Source organism: Pseudorca crassidens, chromosome 9 (genome assembly GCF_039906515.1).
Source record: "Pseudorca crassidens isolate mPseCra1 chromosome 9, mPseCra1.hap1, whole genome shotgun sequence".
Lineage (NCBI taxonomy): Eukaryota > Metazoa > Chordata > Mammalia > Artiodactyla > Delphinidae > Pseudorca > Pseudorca crassidens.
In genome coordinates, this window is record NC_090304.1 from 18,820,408 (window position 1) to 18,843,776 (window position 23,369).

The 23,369-nt window shown below is 34.8% G+C and overlaps 1 protein-coding gene and 1 pseudogene across 11 annotated transcripts in view; one reads left to right on the top strand and one right to left on the bottom strand.

The window, feature by feature from the left end:
- The window catches only part of LRRC4C (leucine rich repeat containing 4C), a 1,215,723-nt gene that overhangs the window by 517,314 nt on the left and 675,040 nt on the right, over positions 1-23,369 (top strand). The window lies entirely within an intron of this gene.
- On the bottom strand, positions 8,228-10,970 carry LOC137231109 (small ribosomal subunit protein uS15-like; annotated as a pseudogene).

A 23,369-nucleotide genomic window follows, 5' to 3' on the forward strand; every position in this document is an offset into this window, starting at 1 on the left:
ACCAACTTTATTCTTCCTCTATTGCAAGCATCTTCAAAGGAGTTGTAAACAATGATCGGACAACTCCAAAGATAATAGGTGTGGTTCAAGGAATAGTGTATTCAACGTTAGGACAGCTGAGGAGAAAAGCCAGTCATTTTCTGGGGGACAAATATATTCTCATTAAACAATGCATTACATTTTCATTAAAATGGTACTTATAATCCCTACTGTAAAAATATGAATACATGTATAGTGTGGTGTTGAGTGTGAGGAGGAAAGGAAGGGGAAAGAGGAGAAGATAGAAATGAGAGAGACAGAGAAACAGAAGAGGTTAATTTACTGTTCTTAAGTGTTGAATTACATATATCTACATTTTTTCCCCTAAACTAAAAATAAAATTGCTTTGCAATACACAAACTCAGCTGCAAAGTCACTGATCATTAAGAGTATTCCCAAACTTTGCCTTTGTTGTACCCAACGAGAAGTTGTGGCATTTGTTTACAGAAGCATGAAAGAGTGGGTTTTAGTATGTTTGTATGGAGTAGCACTGGTTGGAGGATTCCAAAAATGCAGCTCTTGCTGAACCTAAAACTTATTGAATTATATCCCCCTCAGAGCACTGATACTAATTTACAAAGATCCAGATTGTATTAGTTTTCCATTGCTGATGTAGCAAGTTAATACAAACTTTGTGGCTTAAAACAGCCAACTTAATATTTTACAATTCTGTAAGACAGACGTCTGACCACAGGTCTCACTGGGATAAAATTTAGGTGTCAGGAGGACTTCATTTCTTTCTGAAGGCTCTAGGTAAGAATCCATTTCTTTGCTAATTAAAATGTAGTTCCTTGCAGTTGTAGGGCTGAGATCCCTGTTTACGTGCTGGCTGTCAGCTGAGGGTCATTCTCAACGTCTTGAGGCCACTCACGTACCTTGGCTTATGGCCTTCTCTATCTTCAAAGCCAGTGATGGCAGGTCAGTTTCTTCTCACTTCTGAATCTCTCCAATCCATTCTTCTGCCCTTCTCTTCCACTTTTAAGGACTCCTTTGCTTAGATTGGGCCTACCTGATAATACAAAATAATGCCCTCATCTCAAAGTTTTTAACTTAAATCATAAGTGCAAAAAAAAACTTTTGTTATGTAATGTAACAAATTAGGACGTGGACATTTTAGGGAGGGGGTACATTATCCTGCCTACCACAAAGGTCTAAGTGTCTTATCCATGTGTGGGCTTCTCTGAGATAAATGAGTGAATGTTAGAAGTAAACAGGAAACTAGCCACTCCCAGATTTGGAAAAACCTAAATGCAGTTTACCCTATTGGCATGGGGGAAATAATTGTATACCTTTCTCACGACAAAAATATAGAAAATTTATTATACATAGCCCAGAACTGTTTCTAGATGAGGTTCCATAAACCAGTGCATAAAGGAACATGAAACCAAGATGCTATCTCATTCGTTTAGGAATGTGAAAGTGCTTTGTGGGCCCATAAATAATTACACAAATAAAATGTTTTCCTTTAATATCTTCACCAAGTTATGATTCTGAATGTGTGACCATATCTGCTAAACGTGTCCTACAAAGATGAATACAAATATGGATGTGTGATTAAACTTGACTGAAGTGGATTTAATTAACCTGGAGAAGAGAAAAATCAACGAGTATTTGAAAGGTGTCTTTATTTTTATAAGGGGTTAATATGAAATTAGAAATGTGCTGTGCATTTTTGGGGGTTGAAGTGGTCCCAATGAATGCTTGCTTCCAGGATACTGATTTCTGTTCGACATAAAGCAAGATTTTCTAATAATCGGAGCAGTCTAAAAATGGATAGGACTGCGTCATAAGATCACAACCTTACTGTCACTTAGAGGTCAACCAGCAGCGGCGGATGAGCCTTTAGTAGGGGTATTTTGGATAGATTTTAAGCACTAAAGAGAAGGGTTATATACAGTTTTTAGTAGTGTGGTCCTTTTTTCCCAATCAAATTTTCTTTCTTTCTTTCTTTTTTAACATCTTTATTGGAGTATAATTGCTTTACAATGGTGTGTCAGTTTCTGCTTTATAACAAAGTGAATCAGTTATACATATACATATATCCCCATATCTCTTCCCTTTTGCATCTCCCTCCCTCCCACCCTCCCTATCCCACCCCTCTAGGTGGTCACAAAGCACCAAGCTGATCTCCCTGTGCTATGCGGCTGCTTCCCACTAGCTATCTATTTTATGTTTGGTAGTGTATATATGTCCATGCCACTCTCTCACTTTGTCCCAGCTTACCCTTCCCCCTCCCAGCGTCCTCAAGTCCATTCTCTACATCTGCATCTTTACTCCTGTCCTGCCCCTAGGTTCTTCATGACCATTTTTTTTTTTTTTTTAGATTCCGTATATATGTGTTAGCATATGGTATTTGTTTTTCTCTTTCTGGCTTACTTCACTCTGTATGACAGACTCCAGGTCCATCCACCTCACCACAAATAACTCAATTTCGTTTCTTTTTATGGCTGAGTAATATCCCATTGTATATATGTGCCACATCTTCTTTATCCATTCATCTGTTGATGGACACTTAGGTTGCTTCCATGTCCTGGCTATTGTAAATAGAGCTGCAATGAACATTTTGGTACATGACTCTTTTTGAATTATGGTTTTCTCAGGGTATATGCCCAGTAGTGGGATTGCCAATTCTTAGTCTGACAATGTTTTTGTCTAGCTTTTTATGTCTTTCAAACATGTAAAAAGTAAATCTCAAGTTTGAAATAGACAAACTGCCATAATCGAAAAGCATAACATTTACATGAAATGTGCAGATTTCTATATGCTGATGATTATAAACATATATCAATTGATTACTGCACACTATTCATTTGTTAATGTATTTTTTAAAATATTTATTTATTTATTTGTTTGTTTGTTTGTGCCGGGTCTTAGTTGTGGCAGGCGGGCTCCTTAGTTGCGGCATGCAAACTCTCAGTTGCGGCACACGAACTCTTAGTTGCGGCATGCGTGTGAGATCTAGTTCCCCGACCAGGGATCTAACCCGGGCCCCCTGAATTGGGAGTGTGGAATCCTAACCACTGCGCCACCAGAGAAGTCCCTAATATTTGTTTTATGTGAAGCATTATCCCGCTTGGTTTTGAGAATACAGACAGACCCAGGCTTCATAAAGCTTATGGATTTGTGGGGGGGACAGAGGCTAAACTAATGAGCAGATGAACAGATCATTTATCACAGATTATGTTATAAAGAAGATAAGCAGGATGAGGGGTTAAAAAGAATAGCAGAAAGACCAATTTAAATAAGGTAATTAGGGAAGAACTTTCAGAGGAGCTGACATTTAAAATGAATCTGAAGTGTAAGAAAGAGCCAGCTCCTTTACGTAACCTTATGAGTTATTAATCCTTTCAGTATCACTATGAGTTGAGAACTACTATTGTCTTAATTTCATAGAGGAAGAAACTGAGACTTAACAAAGATTTACCTTGAGCACAGGTTTAAATGCTCAAGATTGGTAAAGTTGAATTGGGACTCGAATCTTTAGGATCCCACAACCTGTTAGGGCTGGAATCCATGACCTTTAGTTTTTAGGTCCCTTCTGACTCTGAGTTTCTGTGAGTGAAACTGACTAGTACAACTTGGACAGAGTGAACATATAGGGCATGCTATTCTCTCTCTGTCGGGCTAGTGAACTCACTGGTAACTTGACAAATGCTAAACTTTCATGAAGGAGTTAGAATACTGTGACTTGGAAATATACTCTAAAGCAGATGGTGCTAGTTACAATTTTTGTTTTGGACATGGATTGTGGTAGACTCAGAGACAGAAATCGGTGAAAGACAATTTCCCAGTTTACTTTGATGCCATTTTGATATTGTTGATGTATTAAATGTACATTGGTCGAATAAAAGAAATTTAGGTATCCAGGATGAATATACCTACTGAAGACAAGTAGTTCCTTATCTGGTTTTAACTCATCACTGAGAGTAGGGTTAAGTCAGGGGGCAAGGCTGGATGAGGAAGAGACCTGTGCAGTAGTACCAGCTACCCCTGCTACCGTGTAACATTGGAAGAAGCCGTATTATTTCTCTGAAACTCAGTTTCCTCATCATGCTCAGAGGCTTCTGACAGTGCGAGTGACAAAGCTGTAAAAGCCAATCTCTTCTTCATATTTAAAAAGTTGATGGAAACAAAGATGTGAGTTTAAGAGTCACGCTTCATGCAAAAATTCGACCTCTAGTGAAGAACACCATCTTCAGAGAGAGCTGCTTACAGGGAGCACAGTGCTCCTTGTAGACAGTTCCAGAAAATATCATTGGTATAGATCCCCCCAAACAGAAAAAAAAGTAAATTATTAACTTCATAAATTAAATTTCATTTCCCCTTTTGAATGTTTTCTTACAATTCTTTAAATCTGTCTGTGCTTTAATCCCAGCATCATGTATTTATTTGGCCCACGTCCACGCTCTTTTTAAATTCAGAACACACACCCACACATACACTAGCATTACTTTAAGTTTGAGAAGGCTACGTGTATACCATTAACACATATATCCTCATAATAAAAATTCACAAAAGCTTATTTCACTTTAGGGAACAAAAGAGCTGTGCCCCAGGTCATACCTGTTCTTATTCATAAACTCTTTGGGAATTCTTACTGAAGGATAAAGCTTTTCAAAGGCCTCCTGGTCTACCAATCATACAAGATTAATGTTATCTTCATCTATTCAACATATTGATATTGAGCTAGTTCTATGAGCCAGACATTGTCCTAGGCATGTGAAATCCAAAACAGGCATAAGATATAGTGGCTGTGCTCAGTAAACAAGTGTTTTGATATGCAAAGGATGTCAAGTTCACACTGTTTTTGTTACTGCAGTGGTATTGAATAATACAAATATTGAGCATCTACTTGTAACTGTGAGGCAAGGGCTTTTCACATGTTACTCAAGCCTACCATATTTCACAATGCCAAGAGGCACTACTTATTTATATATTATATAAATGGTGGCCCCTTGAATGAGAGAATGTGATGGTTCTCATTTATCTTGCTTAATTATCACAAAAATCAAATAGGTAGTTTTTGTTATTCCCTTTTCTAAGATGAGAACATTGAGCCTCAAAAGCATTAAAATCACAGCTATTAAATGGCACAGCTGGGCTGATATTTGGATCTGAATGATGCTAAAGCCACAATAAATGTATTATTCCATGAAGCGTATTGTTATAATACTATCAAATGGCCGATCCCTCACAATTATGCCAAAGTTTTTTTTGTAAGTGGAAATCATACATTAGAGGACATTTATATCATTTATCTTAGGGGAAAAATAATGCCTTGCATCAGCTGTCTGTTCTAGGTATAGGCGCAAACTACAGATCCAGACACTTTTTTTTTTTTTTTTTTTTTTTTTTATGTGGTACGCGGGCCTCTCACTGTTGTGACCTCTCCCGTTGCGGAGCACGGGCTCCGGACGCGCAGGCTCAGTGGCCATGGCTCACGGGCCCAGCCGCTCCACGGCATGTGGGATCTTCCCGGACCGGGGCACGAACCCGTGTCCCCTGCATCAGCAGGTGGACTCTCAACCACTGCGCCACCAGGGAAGCCCCCAGCCACTTTTTAAAAGCTGAACACATACAAGTTGAGGGGTCATGCAGAATTTTCTCTTAAACTTCTCCTTTTTGAGAGCTGCCCAGGCAATCTCTCAGCAATAATCTTTCTGTTACAGATACATGTTTCTGGTTTTTTCCTAGCCACGTTATGGAGAGAAGAAACAAACAAACAAAATAAACTGTTGACAGGATTAGACCTGTCACCCCCAAATTTTAGAATTTAAATATGAAAATGTTACCTCCTGTTGAATAAGACGTACATATATCAAGGTTAATTGGTTTTATGTCTGAACGGTGACACTCATTAATTCTCTTTACTTTTTCTAGCACTAGGGAAGAGTATTTTTATGTGGCCACAGTAAAAGTTGATGTAAATATATATTTAATGATGACGAGCATCAGCAGAGTGAATGGGTAGAGGTTAAAAGGAACCAAAGCATATGCAAATTTGAAAGAAGTGGATTTCGATGTCATGAATCATAGTTTGTTGTGTACTTGAGTGGGGGATAGAGTATACGATACCAGTCTTGCTATACCAACATTCTCAGATTTGCCACCCACGCAGTTTACACCTTTGAATATACTCAAGATAGTTCATTAATTTTAAGTTTCTTTTTACTGTTTAATACTTAATGGAGAGAAGCTGTGATATCTCAAAAAAAGTTGATGCTGATTATGACTCTGCAAAGAAAAATCATCTTTATTTAAATACAGATTAAAATGAAGAATATGTGCTACTAGAATGCTAATGTGGTTACTTAGCAGAGAGAAAAAGAATGCCAGCTTAATGAGTCCATAAGCTTTGTTCCTCTTTTGACAGTCATTTTTATTTTGTTTCATGACCATAGTTTTGCCTTCCTGCTGCTCCTTTTCCCACCTTAATACCCCAGCCAAGCTAGATGCAAATATTGTAGTTCGTGTAAACAGGCTGAACAAATGTCATTGGAGTAAATTCATCACCACTTCCTGGGAAACATCACAAAGTATGTGCCGTGATGGGTTGGTGGGTCCGTGATTAGATAGGCATGTGTTTTACTCTCTTAAACTCTATGAAATAAACCATATGATATAGTTGGGAAATATTGGAGATCATATATTATATTTACTTTTCCTCTAAGAAGTGACTTAATTGGATTTTGTCTACTGCAGTTACCTAAATTCATCTAATGGACTTGATATACAGATTTTATGATGCTCTTAAAAACCACACATAAATTCATGAATATGAATATCAACCAGTTTTCTACCTTCAAATTAAGGTTGATTAAATGTCTTAAATAATTGTGTTACTAATATTCTTTCTGAATTTTAATGAACATAGCTTATTAAACCCTAGGATTGTCATGATTTTTAGACCTCACATCAAATTCAGTTCCTTGAATCGCTTCATATGTGTCAGTTGTGTTTCTATAATCAGACTTAAAATTTTCAAATAATAGTTTTAGGTCTTTTTCATCTGTATATTCTCCTGGTGAAATTCTTCTTGCTTCCTAAACCTCTGCTCTTTCTCTTGTAATGCATAGAATAAAATAGATGCTCAATATATATTTTCTGAATTGAATATGTTATTTTTCTTATTTTCTGAATTGAATATGTTATTTTTCTATCTCCTGTGGCACCCAGAGCAGTCTAGATCCTATGAAAATAACACAATAAATTCTTATTGATCAATGATGGATATGTCCTAAACTTAATGTGTGAGAATCTTAGCCTCCATAGAATCACATCTGTATTCCTATCAGAATGCATAACAGTAATTGTTTTAAAGGTCTTATTTTGATTCTTAATATTGTATGACTAAAAGATAACCTTATTCCTGAATTTTAAAGTACAGTTATAAAAGGAAGGAAATAAGAAAATGCAGAAAATTCCCCTTGGTTACTTAAAATGAGAGATTCACAGTTGTTTGTTATATCTCCTGATCTTAATCAAGGCAGACAGGTAGAGTGGGAAGAGGTTGTTTTCTGAGATCCTAAAAATGTGGCTTGCCATTCAAGTACTGCCCTTCAGTACCTTTGTGAATTAGGCCAAATCATTAATCTTTTTGAGTTTCCGTTGTCTCCGTTGAACAAATAGTATAATAAGTATATTTGCTCTGCAAGATAGATCTGAGAATTAAAGAAACTACCATATATAAAAGGACTGTAAATAAATGCTTCACAAAGACAGAAGGTCAAAAGGTGTGAATTCCCAGGTTTCCTATCACTCTGCTATACTTGCATAATACAACTGACAAAGTAAAAATAGTAACTCATTGAAATAGGATACATGCGGCTGGTCTATACACTTCATTAATAGGAAAAAGCGTTGTGCTATGTTTGAAATTTCTGTGGATACACCGCCTTAAGTGGATGGATTAAGTCATCAGAAAATTCCCATTGTGTTCAGTGAGTGGTTGCTGTGTTTTTGTCTGCTTTTTGTTTTTTAATAGCCTTATCCTTTTCACCATTTTTCATTCTTTTCAATGTATTTTATATGATCATTCTATGAAAGTGAATTGTATGTTGATGCCAAATATTGTCAGTTGAAGTCAGTGTTTACTAAGGCAAATTCAGTGAAAGCAGTGAACAATTCATCAACTCATTTTTTTTTTCTAGTTAAACAATGATTTTATTGCTTGAGTAAACAGACAAATTTATGCAACCAGGGCAGAGGCTATGGATGACTTGTATTTCCAGTGGGGGAGGAGGGGAGGACTCGTTTGGTGTTGTAATATCGAGCCAACCGGTGAATAAGGCTCTAAAGCAGAATCAGACGGAATTTAGCGTCTTTATCCTTTCTGTTTCCCTCAAGATGCTTTCGAACAGCAACAGGTTTCTTCATTAAATGATAGAGCTCCTCAGGAAGATCAGGAGCAAGTCATTTGGACTTAAGAATTCTCAAGATTTTATTGCCTGTCACAGAACGTACTTGTGCAACACCATGTGAGTCTCTCAGGATCACACCAATTTGCGAGGGCGTCAGGCCCTTCTTGGCCAGTTTGTAGATCTGCTCCTTTATGTCATCAGACGTCAGCTTCAGCCTGATGGGAGTGCTGCGGTGGTAGGGCAGAGCCAACTGGGACAGGCCTTTGCCTGGAGCATGCATGCGACCTACGATGGCGGCAGTGTGGTTCAACTCAATTGTTAAAACCACAACCTAAAATATGAAACACATAGAATTTTACATAAAGAAGAATTGATTCAAAAATGGATAAATGTATAGCTTATCCAGAGAAAATTTTCTCATTTAAAGTAAGAAAGAAAGCAAGATATTATTTCCAACTCTTATCCACCAAAGGTTCAATGGCGATGTTACAGGAAAGTCCACATTAAAGGACGGTGTCATATAAAGAAAAAGACACCTTACACGTGTTAGTTGTTCCATATGTTATCTCATTTTGCATTAACTGCTAATATAGGTATAATATCAGGGGCAAAATTATACTTTATTCTTCCTATCTCACCTCCTAGTTGTATGTTCCCTAAATGGTATGGTAATGCTCCCATAATACCCAGCACAGTACTTTGTTCGTTGAATTGAATTACCACATTAACATGTAAACTGTGAGATTGCAGTTTACACCCTTTAAATCTTATTTTAAAAATCTAGGTTTACACAAATTTGCATATTATTTAGAAAATGAATATATTAAGCCCGAATCAATGTCTAATTTATATGCATTTCCACGAACTCACTTTGATAGTTTGAAGTGTTACCACTGACCAACGACACATTGGATAGGACGCGAAGATGACCTTATTCATTTTTGGGAATTGACAACTTTTTAGAAGATTGCCCAGATGTTTGTTTATTTACCAATTGATTTTTTCTTTTCCAAATGAACTCTCCTTGGAGATTTTTATTTACAGTTATCCGTTCACCACTTTTTGAGTCCTGTCGCTTTGTTGACTTCATGTGCTTAGTTTGAGGGACACTGCTGGATGCTTCTTTGATAAATAAAGCTGATCAGGTCTTGTAAGTAAATGATGACATGTAGCTGAAGCAGTTTAAAGATTTAGCTCTTTGCCAATTTGTTGTTTTATTGAATACTCATATTTCATTCAAGGAAGAGAACACGCTCGTGGCTTGTGGCATTGCAATACATGTACCTTTTCTTTAGAGAAGCTCATATAAACTTATGATAGAAATTGGCCTCTGTCAATTTAAAGAGAAATTAAACTGGCTTCTTTACAATTTCTTTTACCCTCCTTCTTTTATCCAAGTAAGTTAGTTCTACAAATCTTTATATAAAGTCTCAGAGAGAAAAATCCAACATGATGTTTATCAAGCTAGAGTGCCTATTCAATATGCAAAAAAAAAAAAAAAAAAAATCACCTTGCTTTTTCTATTGCAGTGCCCCTAAATTGAAGCTATGTGCCTGATCAGGCAAAAATACCTGTGCTTCACATTTCATAGCATCTAAAGCTGGCTTCTTCTGTCTACGTAAATAATTTTAAGTGAAAGATACTGACATTATTTAACAAAATGAGATTTAGCAAGATATTTTTGACAGGGTTTCCAAAGGAACCACAAAACAATAATGCAATGAACTCTGATTTTAGAACAAACTCAACTTCTAAATGATTTAAAGAAGCACCATTGATACTTACGAACTTAAAAAAAATTTAAGGAAAAACCACAGCTTAGTTTCCGATCAGTCAAGACTTTGAACAATGTATTTCTGTTGGGAATAAAGAAAGAAGGGGGCTCTATAAAAAGAAAAAGCTGTAGGGAGGAGGAATTGTATTTTAAAGGCTACACACTTCCAAGGTGTTCAGTTGATGAGGTGTTTGTCTTGTAGTCACCAGGCTTCATTCGGTGTTTCTATAATCACAATGCAGTTTTTACACTCTGCAATTATCTTTAATTGTAAGGATATGCAACCCCTTAATTAAGCTAAAGGGAAGATAGTAGCTGTTCGTATTAAAGAACACGTGAACTCCAATAGCCTGTTTTGATGTCTGAATGATTTTGACACTGTCTTGAATAGTGATTGCCGCATTTTGTTCCTTGCTTTGGGTGAGTTTCTTAAAGGAAAAAATGCGGAGGCCATCCCCTTAATAACTTTCCTCATTGCAGCCTGGTTAGCAGAGACTCCTGAAAGTGATCTGCTCCTACATGTCCAGGTGGAAGGAAAAGTAACTCAGCACCACAGGTACTAGTCATTTTGGCTGGAAGAAAAAGTTCCACAACACGTCACTCTCTACCAGTGGCTGTAGTTTCAGCCAAAGACCTTGAAGTGTCTGACAGAAGGTTTTATTCAATGCTGAAAGGATAGCTAAGTTGACAGCATGTAAGTAAGTGATGTATTTGTGTAACTCTGTGTTTGTCAGCCTGGAACACAACCACACCCCTCAACAACATGTACACATACATACGCAAGCCACCACCACCATCGTTATCATTATATATTGAAACCCTGTTGTTCCAGGTTCAGCTCAGAGATAACTATTTTAATTGAACTGTTTGTGTTTTCTTTGTTTCTCTGCTCACTCCATATATCAAAAGTAATCACTCCTTTCACTAGTATTTCCACAGTACAATGATTGTAACTCTATTTAACCTATATTTTATTCTATCTCATATCATTATAAGATATCAAAAATGACTCTTACCCCTAACAGATTATAAATACCCTCAAAGCAAGTGATAATGTTTTTTACCCTTTATCCTTTTTTTCTTTGTGTGTGAATAATATATACCTATAGAACACACAAATATTTATCTATATAAACACAGACACATACATAGAGAACATATAGAGTATAAATAGAATATATGCATGTATGATCATATGCTATATGAGTTTTAAGAAAGAGAGAAAGAGAAAGAGATTGCCTATGTATTAGCTTCTGAAAAGGCAATAAAATCATTCCATTTGCCAGGTAATCACCCCTATTCCAGTGAGAGTGTTATATCATTATACTGTCAATTTTATATTTTTAAAACTTAACACTATAACACAAGCAACTGAATCCAATCCCTCTTCCTCCCCTCCAAAAAAGGAAAATCAATTACTTGTATCATTCAGGTTGATAGGATCTTGCAGTATTATAGGGTTATCCCTACAGATCCTTGCGGAAACCAGAATTGCACTGATCTCTCCATTCTGTCCTCCACACAGCCCATCTCTGTATTCTGACAATAAGTACATCTCTCTTTTCCTTCTTCTCTTCTCACATTTAGGATTCACTTAGAGAATATACATAGAGTACCCATCAGGCAGTAATTTTCAAGTTGGAAAACACTGGAAGAGGTGTGCTACAAGTCTAACAAAAGCTTTTGAAAAATGCCATATCAAGTAATTGCACAATTTTACTTTCAGTGTATCAAAACATTCTTGTACGGCCTTCATGGATGTTTAGAAATATCACATTTGAATGTTCATGCCTCTTAAAGAGGAGAAAAAGCTGGAGTACCATTTGTTTTCACCAACATGTGGGCCGCATGACCCTGATATTTTACTGTTAGCCTTTGGGATTATACTTCGTTCTGTGGATTCCATTACATTTTAAGTGTACTTTCTGGCATAGTTCATATTCACAAGTAAACACATTCCAGAGTGTGGCTTAGACGAGGGTGTGTTTCATTGTCATTAGTGCGTTTACATCACTATTTGTGGCTTCTGTATATACAGGTGTCATTAGACTTTCGTTATGAGAAAGAAAGATTTAGGCAGTTTGTGAAATTTGTACATATTTTCGATGTCTTTGAAAAAATGTTTTGCTTAAGGAGAACACTTTTCGTTAAAAAAAAAAATTAAATGTCATCAAAAACTACCACACACAAAGCAAGAAGCCTAGATGGTTTCACAGGGTTGAAATTCTACAGAACCTTCAAATACCATACCATACCAAGGCTACATACATTTTTACGGAATTTAGAAAATGACACAACTTTCTAAATCTCTTTGTATGAAGCAACTGTAACATTGATAGTAAAGCCTTATAAAGATAAAAAAAAAATCTGCCAAGTAACCTCAGTTACAAATATTTATGTAAAAATCCTAAATAAAATAGTAGCAACAGAATTCAATACTATATTATGATAATTATACCAAATGACCCACTAAGATTTATTTCAGGAATGCAAGATGTTCAATATTAGAAAATATATTAATATGATTCATCACATTAATAGATCTGAGGAAAAAAATCACCTGAATATTTCTATAAATATTGAGTTCTCCAAAACACTTAACATCCATTTCCCACAAACACTCAATAATAAAAGAAAATATGGATACTTTCTTAATTCAGTGAAATAGGAATACCTCAATCCTAAAGCCATAGACTTCTCTACTGGAAAAGTTATAGAGGCATCCCCACTAAACTCAGGAATTAGGCAGAGGTGCCTACTACTTCTCCAACTGTTTGACCCTATATAGGAGATATTAGCCATTGGAATTAAGGTAACACATAAAAGCATGGAACTGAAAGAGAAGTAAGATTATTTGCAAATGACATAATAGTATACTTAGAAAATCCTGGAGAATCAATGTTAAAAATAATTTAAACAGTGCAATAATTCAATAAGATAAAAAATAAGATGTAAAATTAATATAAAAAGTCAATAGCCTTCTGTATTAGTTAGCTATTGCTATAAAACAAACCACTCCAAAACAAGTAGATTTGAACAAATGGACAGACATCTATCATTCCTGGATAGGATTTCTTAACATCAGAAAGATATAATCTCTCCCTAAGTGAGAAAATTGATAGTAAAGTGAATTAGTTAAATTAGCTGGTACCCATAAAAATATCAACAAGTATTTTACTGATGCCAGATGAATTGATGCTAAAGCTCATATAGGATAATAAATATGTACACATAACTCAGAAAAAAAAAAAGAGAAACAGTGATGACAGCACATGAATAGATCAGGAAGACACAATAGAAACATTTAGAAATAGACCCAAATATATAGGATTTTTTTTTTTTATGTTTATATAGTTAAAGTGGCATCTCAAACCATTAAAGAGAAATTTTAAATAAAAAGATCAATTTGGGTCTGTACCCCTTCTTATACATAAGAAATTACACCAAATCCATCAGATGTGATGCATTAGATTTTTGTTTATTTTAATTCATGACAAAAGTACTAGAAGCAAAAAAAATTGAATTCATTTGTAATTTGACTGTAGAGGAATATTTTTTAACACTGACTCAAAATCTAGATTCAACATATTTGAAACTGATAAATTTGACTGCATAATATAAAGAAATATTTCATGACAAATACTAACAAATCAAAGTTAAAAGGCCAATTATGAAAATAAAGAAAATATTGGCAAATTACATCACAGATAAAGGGCTAAAATCCCTAATATAAATCACATTTTTTAAATAAAGAGGAAGATCAAAAAGCTCATAAAGTGGGCAAAAGACATAAATAGCCATTTGACACAATAAAAGACATACAAAAGGCTCTTAGATGAAAATATAGTCAATTTCATTCATAAGAAGAAAAATGCAAATTAAAAATATACTTGTCTCTCTCTCACCTCTCCAAATGGCAAAAATTTGAGAGCTTGACAACATGCTCTGCTCATATGGTTGTGAGAAAATAAATCATCTCGTATGATTCTAATGAGAATGTAGAATGATAACATCCATATTGGAAAGAGTTTGGCAAAATATTACTGCAGTATGTATGTAGTTATCATTTGACCAAGCTGTCCTACTAGGAATTTATCCTGAATATATAGCTCAAAAGTGTGAGAAAACATGCATGAGTTTATTCATTGCAGGGTTTTATATAAGTTTCAAAACATTGCAACAACTTAAATGCACGGACAGTGGATTCCTATTCAGCTGGTTCTCCCCTTCCCCCCAAAATGTGTTTAAATCTTCATTAAGATTGATAATGATTTCCAGTATATCTTTTTAAGTGAAAAGCAAAGTTCAAAAGATCATATATAAAATGTATCATACTTCACACATGCACACATATGTAATTATATATTTATATAAAATGTATATATACACACATACCTGTATAGTATGCTATCTTTATATATATGTTCATGTATTATCTTTGTGTAAACAAATAAGAATATTTATTTGTATTTGCATATGTTTACAAACAGAAACTTAGAAAGAATAAGCCAGGAACTAGTGAAGTTGGTTATCTACAAGGGGTAGGTTGTTATGAGGTATTAGAGTTAGAGAAGATGAGACTTGTCTATCTTTTTATATACTTTTGCCTTTTACTCTAGAATAACTTTATACTCATTCAAAAATAAGTAAATAATTATGGAGTGAAAAATACTAAAACTGAAACAAATAAAAATCAGAATCTAACTTTTAATCAGATGTATAGCAAAAGACTAAATCTAAACGCATTTTGGACAGAGTATTCTGTTTTACACTTTCAAAGGGATTATAACCTAAGGATAAAAACAATTGCATTTTAGCTAGTAGGCTTGATGTTGGTACTGGAGTAGCTATTCCAAATTATTTTTTACGTATTGTAGGATGGGTAAATATTTGTGTTATCATTTTGGGGAAAGAGAAATAGAAATATGAAATGGGGTAAATGTGGAGAAGAAACCCCAGAATTAACATGAACCCATGATGTAAAATATCTATCACCTATCCATCTATTTTTTTTTAACTTGGTCTAAGTATGCATCTTAAAAACAATGATACTCAGTAGTAATTAGCACACTAAGCATCGAGACTTTGTTTCTAAAAACTGCTTTCCCTTAGAAAGAACCATTGGTCTTCAGAGAAATGTTTCATTCCACAGGTGACTTGGGAAAGCACAAGTTGAGCCTGGAACATCTTGATTCACAGAGTAAGAAGATGCTGAAAACCAAAGAGTACATTTCAAAATAACACAGAAACCAACCTGAGGGTGTTGCAACTGGCCAAATTTAGGGCAATTTATGCATCAAAATGAATAATGGAAACATATATTATAAATTTAATAAAGAAGCCATGAATATATATGAATCCTAATATTTTTAGGTGAATGAAGAAGGGAAAGCTGCTATTAACAGAAGAATAACAACTGATACAAAGTGCAAAAATTATAAAGTTAACATTTAACATCCACAGTAGTAATAATTCAGGCAAGAATCATAACACTAATAACATAATCATAACACATAAACACTAAAGACACAGAGCAAAAATTGCCCAGATACAGGATATTCACACAGTCTCAAGCTATTTCCCCCCAACACACATATATTTTAATTTTTATCCACAAAGGGAAGAAAGTATCTTGAAATGGAAAAAACTGAAAACCATACTTAAACCAAATAATTACACAGCACCAAGTGATGTGAAAAGCAGGTATATTATTCTTTAATCTACTAATCCTGATCCTAAATTTTGTTTCCAGCTTTTTCCTATATGCATGTCTTTACTCCTAAGAATAAGACTTGCCCAAATAATCATTTGAGCCTTTCTACAAAACTGCTATGTGTGCAATCACCATGCCATCTTCTGTGCCTCTGTTACATATAGCTCTCCTACTCAGAAATACTCTTCGTTAAGACACAGTTTTATAAAGAACACAAATCTATGTTGGGGAGAGCCCGATTTTGTCTGTGGATAATCAAAAAGGATCTGAATTAGAATCATACTAGCTGTTTTAAAAAACAGACCCAAAACTTCATGGCTCAACAAGACACAAGTTTATTTCCCTCTCAAGAAACAATCCCTTATAGGTATTCATGCTGAGTACTCCTAGGGGTATGGTTTCATCTGCTTTTAGCTGGTGTCATAAAGAAGGGCACAGAGGATCACGGGATGAAAGTTTTCATAACCTAGGCATCATTTCAACTTACATCCTGTTGGAGAAAACTTAGTCATATGGCCATTCCTAGTGCAAGACAAGCTGACAAATGTAAATGTTCAGCCAGAGAAAAAGAGAACTAATTTGGGGGTATATCTAGCAGTCTTTGAAATATGGTCCAGCATCCCAGTCCAGGCATCTATAAATGACAACACTTGGAACGGATTCTTTACAAACTAAAAGAAAAAGAGTTGCTTTGACTTTTGAAATGACTACATCAATATTCTGTAATGAGCATTCTAGATATTTGACTATATGTGATTAAATACAATAAACTGTAGAGAATACAGCGTGTGTGTTCTGTGATCCATCTTTAGGAACTTCTTTAAAAGATTTTGATTTTTAATCTTAATACATATATTTAAGGAAGCAGGATGAGCTGGTTCTGACATTTCTTCTATTGTTGCCACATGGCTCTTATGCAGCTATCACAGACCTGTGCGTATCATGACCACTTTTTGTATGGAGGGCCCTCGTTATTGATTTTTAAAATATTGATGCAGCTGGGACCAGTAGTTGGTCAAATATTTTTTAAATCAAATAAAGCAGAGAATTATTAAAACTGATAAAATTCATAACTTAAACATTTTATGTTAACTTTGAACCCACATTGTCTTGCCACTTTTTCAATCTAAGACCAAGGAATTCTAAGTTTTCTATCATTTGTACACCTCAAAATATGTCCATAGTTTCTACTTGGTTTTTACTTTTTCTTTTTTTGTGTGAAGCACGAACTCACAGCCATCTGATATACAATCTGAAATTAGATTTCTTTTACATTCATATGATTTTTCCCCTCTTTATGTCTCAAATACAACTAATATTCAGCAAAAAATTTTTACTGATTCTCCTTTATTGAATATTTTCAAAGAAGTCAATTTATATTTCATAGAAACAACAACTCTTTCACTTTGCCAAGATATTTCATAGGCTTATGTAATATTTAATCAAATTCTTTAATTATAATAATAAAGGCAAAACTGCATAAAAGTTTTGGATACAAGCAAATATTGTTGCTTAGCATACAAGTCAGTTTTGGAAGCACAAGTGCAAAGTATGCCGTAGACTTGATGGTTGGCCATGATTGGTCAACCAGCTGTAGACATCAATAAGTATGTTTTATAGAGAATCAGGGAGCTTTGATTAATGCAGCCAGTCTGTTAAGTGCAGGTCAGTTAAGAGAGTTTAGATTGTAATTCATGTACTTTGGCTCTCTACCAGCAGTAATATGTGCATACTGCTATCTTTACATCTCTAGAAGTGTTCCCTCTGAGAGGTAAGCTTTGTTATGTAATCTCTAAACATGGGATAAGGTTTTTAGTCCTTTTGGATAGGAAAAGTCATTCCTTATAGAAGTCTAGAAGTAAGTTCTTGATTTGCAAAATTCCTTGGCACTTCCTGTGAATTTTAAATTTTCTCCCTGCGATGGAAGATTGGAACATTTACTGTCTAATCATTGAATCCCTGCTATTATTTGGATTACATTAGAACTTATGTCTTATGATGAATTAATTAATGGACTGAGCCATTGTCCTGCATTTCATAGCTTGCATTTTTCCAGTCATGGTTCAATTAACTCTTCTTGGTTTTGTGTAGGGTTTCTGAATTCCAGGGAAACCATTCCCTGTGCTTGCTAAAGTCTAAGCTTGGTCCTTCTGTTTTTAAACATATTTAGAACTAAAAATATACATGACACATAGCTTTGCTCTATTTTTTTTTTCCTTCTGAACTCAAACCACTCTTGTCAGAACACTGAACATTATTCCTCAGCATCTAATACATTTCAAGTATTCTGAAAAACCTATGTAGATGAGAAACATTGATTGAACAAAATTTTAAATTCATTTTAAAATCTGGATACTAGATAGTCTCTCCAAATTATCCTTTTATCATAAATACACATAGTTCAGACTGTTAGAAATTTTTCATATTGAAAATTTTCTCTTTACTTTTTAGGTCCTTAATCATGGTTTCTCTTCCTTCATAACTTTCTTAATATTTTATATGTTTGCTTTTCCTTTATTACACTGTTAAAATTTTCTCTTTGGAATTAGATGCATCTGTTTCACCTCTGTGGTCTCAATGAAGTCAGTGATGATGTGCTTACACACTTCTCCCTGCCAATGCCTAGCACGATGCCTTATAAACTGTAAGAGTAGGAGCGTACACATATATAAAACCTCCTTAAGTGTGCTACTGATGATACCTTTGTTATTTTAAAATAGCACATTTCTCTTCTTTCACTATATGTAATACTTTCTCATTTTACTACGTCTATGTATTTATACATGTTCTATATGGATATATATGCACAAATATACATATGATTTTGCTCTCTTTATATATATGAAAGAAGGGGGAAATGCCATTATTTATAGTTCCCAGATTTTAAGTTCTAGTACATTTTAAAATATATCTTAAAAAATATGGGTATTTTTGAATTGTTTGTACAGACTACTTTCTATCCATTATTATAGTCTCAAGTTACCTGAAATGTGTAAAAGATCTTAAAATATTAATGTAGAATCCAATGAATTTGAGGTGCACTTATACTAATTGAAATGAAGATTCACCAGTGAGAAGATGTGATTTTTTTCCCTCATAAAGAACTCAAGGAAATCTTGAAATGATATATTTCAAGATAATGCCATGAGTGTTTCCTTTCTGCTTAGAATGGCTATTTATAGTTGGTTCAATTAATTCCTAGAGTGTGCAGGGCAAAGAATCCCTTTATCCTGTCACCCTAAAGAGCTAAGGGTATGGTCTGTGCTGAGCTACAGCAAACTTTAAAGCTGATCAAACTTCTAAGCAAAATCCTATATTATGATTAGTGATGGACGTAATCCTGTGAAGTGAATAGAGATGAAGGAATCACAAAAGGTTCCAAGGTTGGAGTTGGATGAAAGAATCCAAAGGATGAACTGTGTATCTAAGCCTTATCTAAACCCCCTTGGTGGATGGAATTGGGTCCGAACTCTTGTTAGTACACACCTTCTTGGAAGATTTTATGCCTTTTCTCATTTTAGTCAGGTCAGATGAGCCAAGAGAGCAGTTTGCTGGTTCAAAAGCACCAAGGTGAAATATGACTGAAATTGCACACATAGCCTCTAGGATTGGAGAGCGGAGTTCAGATGTCAGGACCATTTCAAAGCCTATGGGGCTATTTGGACCTAATTATTAGCAGGAAACAATATATAAAAATAATTTTGTAAGTTATAAAGTCACCTACATGTAATTATAGCAGAGAAAGCTACAAAGAGTAGCCAATGGCCGGATGAATTTCACTTTTACAGAACAGAGAAAAAGATTAAAAGAGATGAAGAGCATAGTTTTTAGTGGTTTGTGTTCAGAAAAAAATAACAGAAAGCTGTGTATTGTATATTTCTATTTCTAAATATCTTTAAAAATTGGAGAATCAAGTGTTGACTTTGTCAGGCACAGGAGATGGTTTCCCTGGAATTCAGAAGCACTGGGGCTGCTGCAGGCACTTTTTTCAAGTTCATTCCTATATGAATGAGGATGTGTAACACGCACTATTGTGACATCTCTGCTGATTATCAACTAAATGTAATTTTGTTTTGTTTTGTTATATTTTACATAGTCTTCACAAAATTTAGGAAGGGTGATTTTTTGATCCACTGTATAAGATTAAAAATATATAGATTATAGCAGTCTTTATAACTCAAATTTTGTTAGAAATGGTGACAAACACAATTGATTCTAAGGTACAGTTACTCCTAGAATTAAATTTTATTGTTTTGTTAAAACAATTTTATCAATTTTTACGCTCAACTTTTCAGTTTCACATTTTTTCATTGAAAAATTTTTTCCACCCAAAACTCTGCTAAGTGCTTCAGCGAATACAAAGGTAAGCAAGATGCAAATACTGCACCAAAAATATTAGAAACCAATTATCTAGTCAATCAACAGATAGTTATTAAGGTTCTGCATTACAAAAGAGACTAACATTACGTAGAGAGACAATGATGAACGAGATGGAGAGGACACCTCCTCTTATGGAGCTTACTTTCTAATGGATGCTTAGATAAGAACATAAATAATGATTACGCAAGGCAGAGTATACTATATACCACAGTTACAAAGGTCAAAAGAGGATCACAAAAAAAAAAAAAAAAAAGAGGATCACATCTTATCTCAATGGAGGTATGTGGAAAAAAATGAAAGGAGTGCTGGGTCTTGAAGTGTGGCTGAACTATGCACGGGTTCAAAGAAGGGATAGCGTTTCAAGAAATAGCCCTTGGCAGAAATTCTAAATGAAGTTAACATATATTCTTTTTGGGTTGGGTGGAGGGCTTGAATATCAGTAGGTTAAAGAGTTTAAGGAATTTGCACATAATTTTATTGTTGGGAAATACTAAAATTCTGGGATGTGGGAAGTGCCTGTATCAGAGCCAGGCATTAGAAAGTCTCTAACAAAATCCCATAATCAAATTGTTTGTTAATATTGTATAAATTTTTTCTTTTCTCCATTCATGAAATGCAAATACATGGTCACTATTATCTCTGTGAATTGAGCGTGCTGGACTTGTAATAGATTTATCCAAAGTGTAAACTGCCCGCAGTTCTAATGAGACTCCTAGAATACCTACAATATCAGACCCCTCAGAAACCAGGGAAACTCTTTTCCTAGCTGTTTTCTTTTAATTAATTAATTGGTAAAATAAGATACTAATTTGGGGGAATATTTATAATTTGATTAAAACCAAGTTACTGAAACGGAGCAGGACCCAACATTACCTAAGAGTTTTGGAAATATTTATTGAAACGTTTTCCATCTTTGGACTTAAAGACTGTAAACAACTGGAGGTGAAATTATGAATTTCGAATAGAAAGTATCTAACCATTTTAGCCCAAAAGAAATTGGTAAGGAAAAAATTGATTTGGCAAGCATCTGTGAATTCAATTAATGAATTGAACCAAATATAATTTGCCAATGATTTCATGGCTATTAATGTGTCAGATAATGTGCAGATTTGTAACCTTAGGGTTAACTCAAAGCCACATGTATATTCCCTGAAAATTCACTGTGACTGTTTTGATGATATTATCAAGAAATGGGCAGCTTGGATTCTTATGCTTAGATATGCAAGCCAGTAGGCAGAAGATACATGACTTTTGTATGTGTCTGTGTTAAAAAATGTAACTAAAATACCTTTTTTTGGTGGTCCTTTCAAAATCAAGCCAACACCTTCAAAAAATTTTTTAATTAGTTAATTTATTTTTGGCTGCGTTGGGTCTTCGTTGCTGCATGCAGGCTTTCTCTAGTTGTGGCGAGCAGGAGCTACTCTTCATTGTGGCGTGCGGGCTTCTCATTGCAGTGGCTTCTCTTTGTTACAGAGCATGGGCTCTAGACACATGGGCTCAGTAGTTGTGGCTCGCGGGTTCTAGAGTGCAGGTTCAGTAGTTGTGGCGCACAGGCTTAGTTGCCCCCGGACCAGGGCTTGAAGTCACGTCCCCTGCATTGGCAGGTGGATTCCTAACTACTGCGCTACAAGGGAAGTCCAACACCTTCAAATTTGACATCATACAGATTATAGTCTGTTAACACTGTAACGTTGTTCCGTGGTCATAAGTTGGTAAACTTTCTGGACTCAGCTGAAAAACTGTGTAAAACCATGAGCACTATTTACCCCTAATTGTGCCCCTGAGAACAACTAATCTAATTAACTTCAGAAAATTATCTCTTTAAATAATAAAAGTAAAACCTCCAGGATCCTACTGAAATTTTCTCTTAAGTTTGTTCCCACTTTGTTCCTTATTGTGTGGCAGCTTGAGACATTAAGAAGAGAGCTTGGTGTAGATTTGAATTGACTTAGGTTCAAATCCTGGCTTCTCTCCTCCTGATAGCTTTTGATCTTGGGCAGGTTTCTAAATTTCTCTGAGTCTTGTCCTTATTTTAAAAATTGAGACTAAGACACCTAACTTTCAGGGTAATTTTGAAGAGTAAGTATGTTGTAATAAGAAAAGAGTCTAGCTTATGATCCCTGATACTTAAGAGCTTGATAGGTGTTGGACATTCCATTCTGTATTTCCACTTCATGCCAAGCTATCCTACTCCATTAAGTGGATGGTCTCCTTACCAGTGGAAACTGCAATCTAAATTTTTGAGCCAAGTTACTAGGAGAAACTAATTGCTCACAGTGTATGCAGCATTGTGTGTATTTTCTTATTTTATTATGGCACAAATTTCTATATGTTAAGCTCTTTTTAAAAACAATTTATTGGAGTATAGTTGATTTAAAATGTGTTTGTTTCAGCTCTTTGATTAGGGCTCTCGTACAATCTAAATCCTTAGGAGAGCTATAATTAACTATTTGACAATGCAAGGATTGTTAGGTGTGTGGTCTTTAGAATGAGTCTAAATATGTGAACTTTCTACTGGTCATAAATTGAGGAAATATGGGACACAGCATGTACTAAGCTCTATTAGGCTTTTTAATATACACAGATTATAAGCCAGATACTATGTAAACACTATATTCATTTTCTCATTTAATCTATTCAACAACTCTACAAATAGATACTATTATTATGCCCTTTTTGCAAACAAATATGTTGACATCCAGAAAGCTTGAGTAACTTATTTAAAGTTAAATAGAAAGTGGGAATGTCAATCACAGACAGATTTTCTGACCCAGTGATGCTTCTGGAGTATTAGTATAGGAATGCCTGAATTCAGAACATGCCAAAAAAACAATAAATAGATTTTTATTTAATGTTATCTTGAATTACAAATAGTCAATGTGCATTGTATACAGGTTTTCTTTTTCAAGGAATATGATTCAAAATAATGTATTTTGTTTGTGTTCATTTTTCTTAAATCATGACATGCTCTAGATTTTTTTCTTTCTGAGTTTATTTTCATAAGGAATAACTGTTAATCATATTAAATATATATATATACACACATATATATATACACAAACAAAAGCATAGCAAACAAAAGACACAAAGTCACATAAACTCA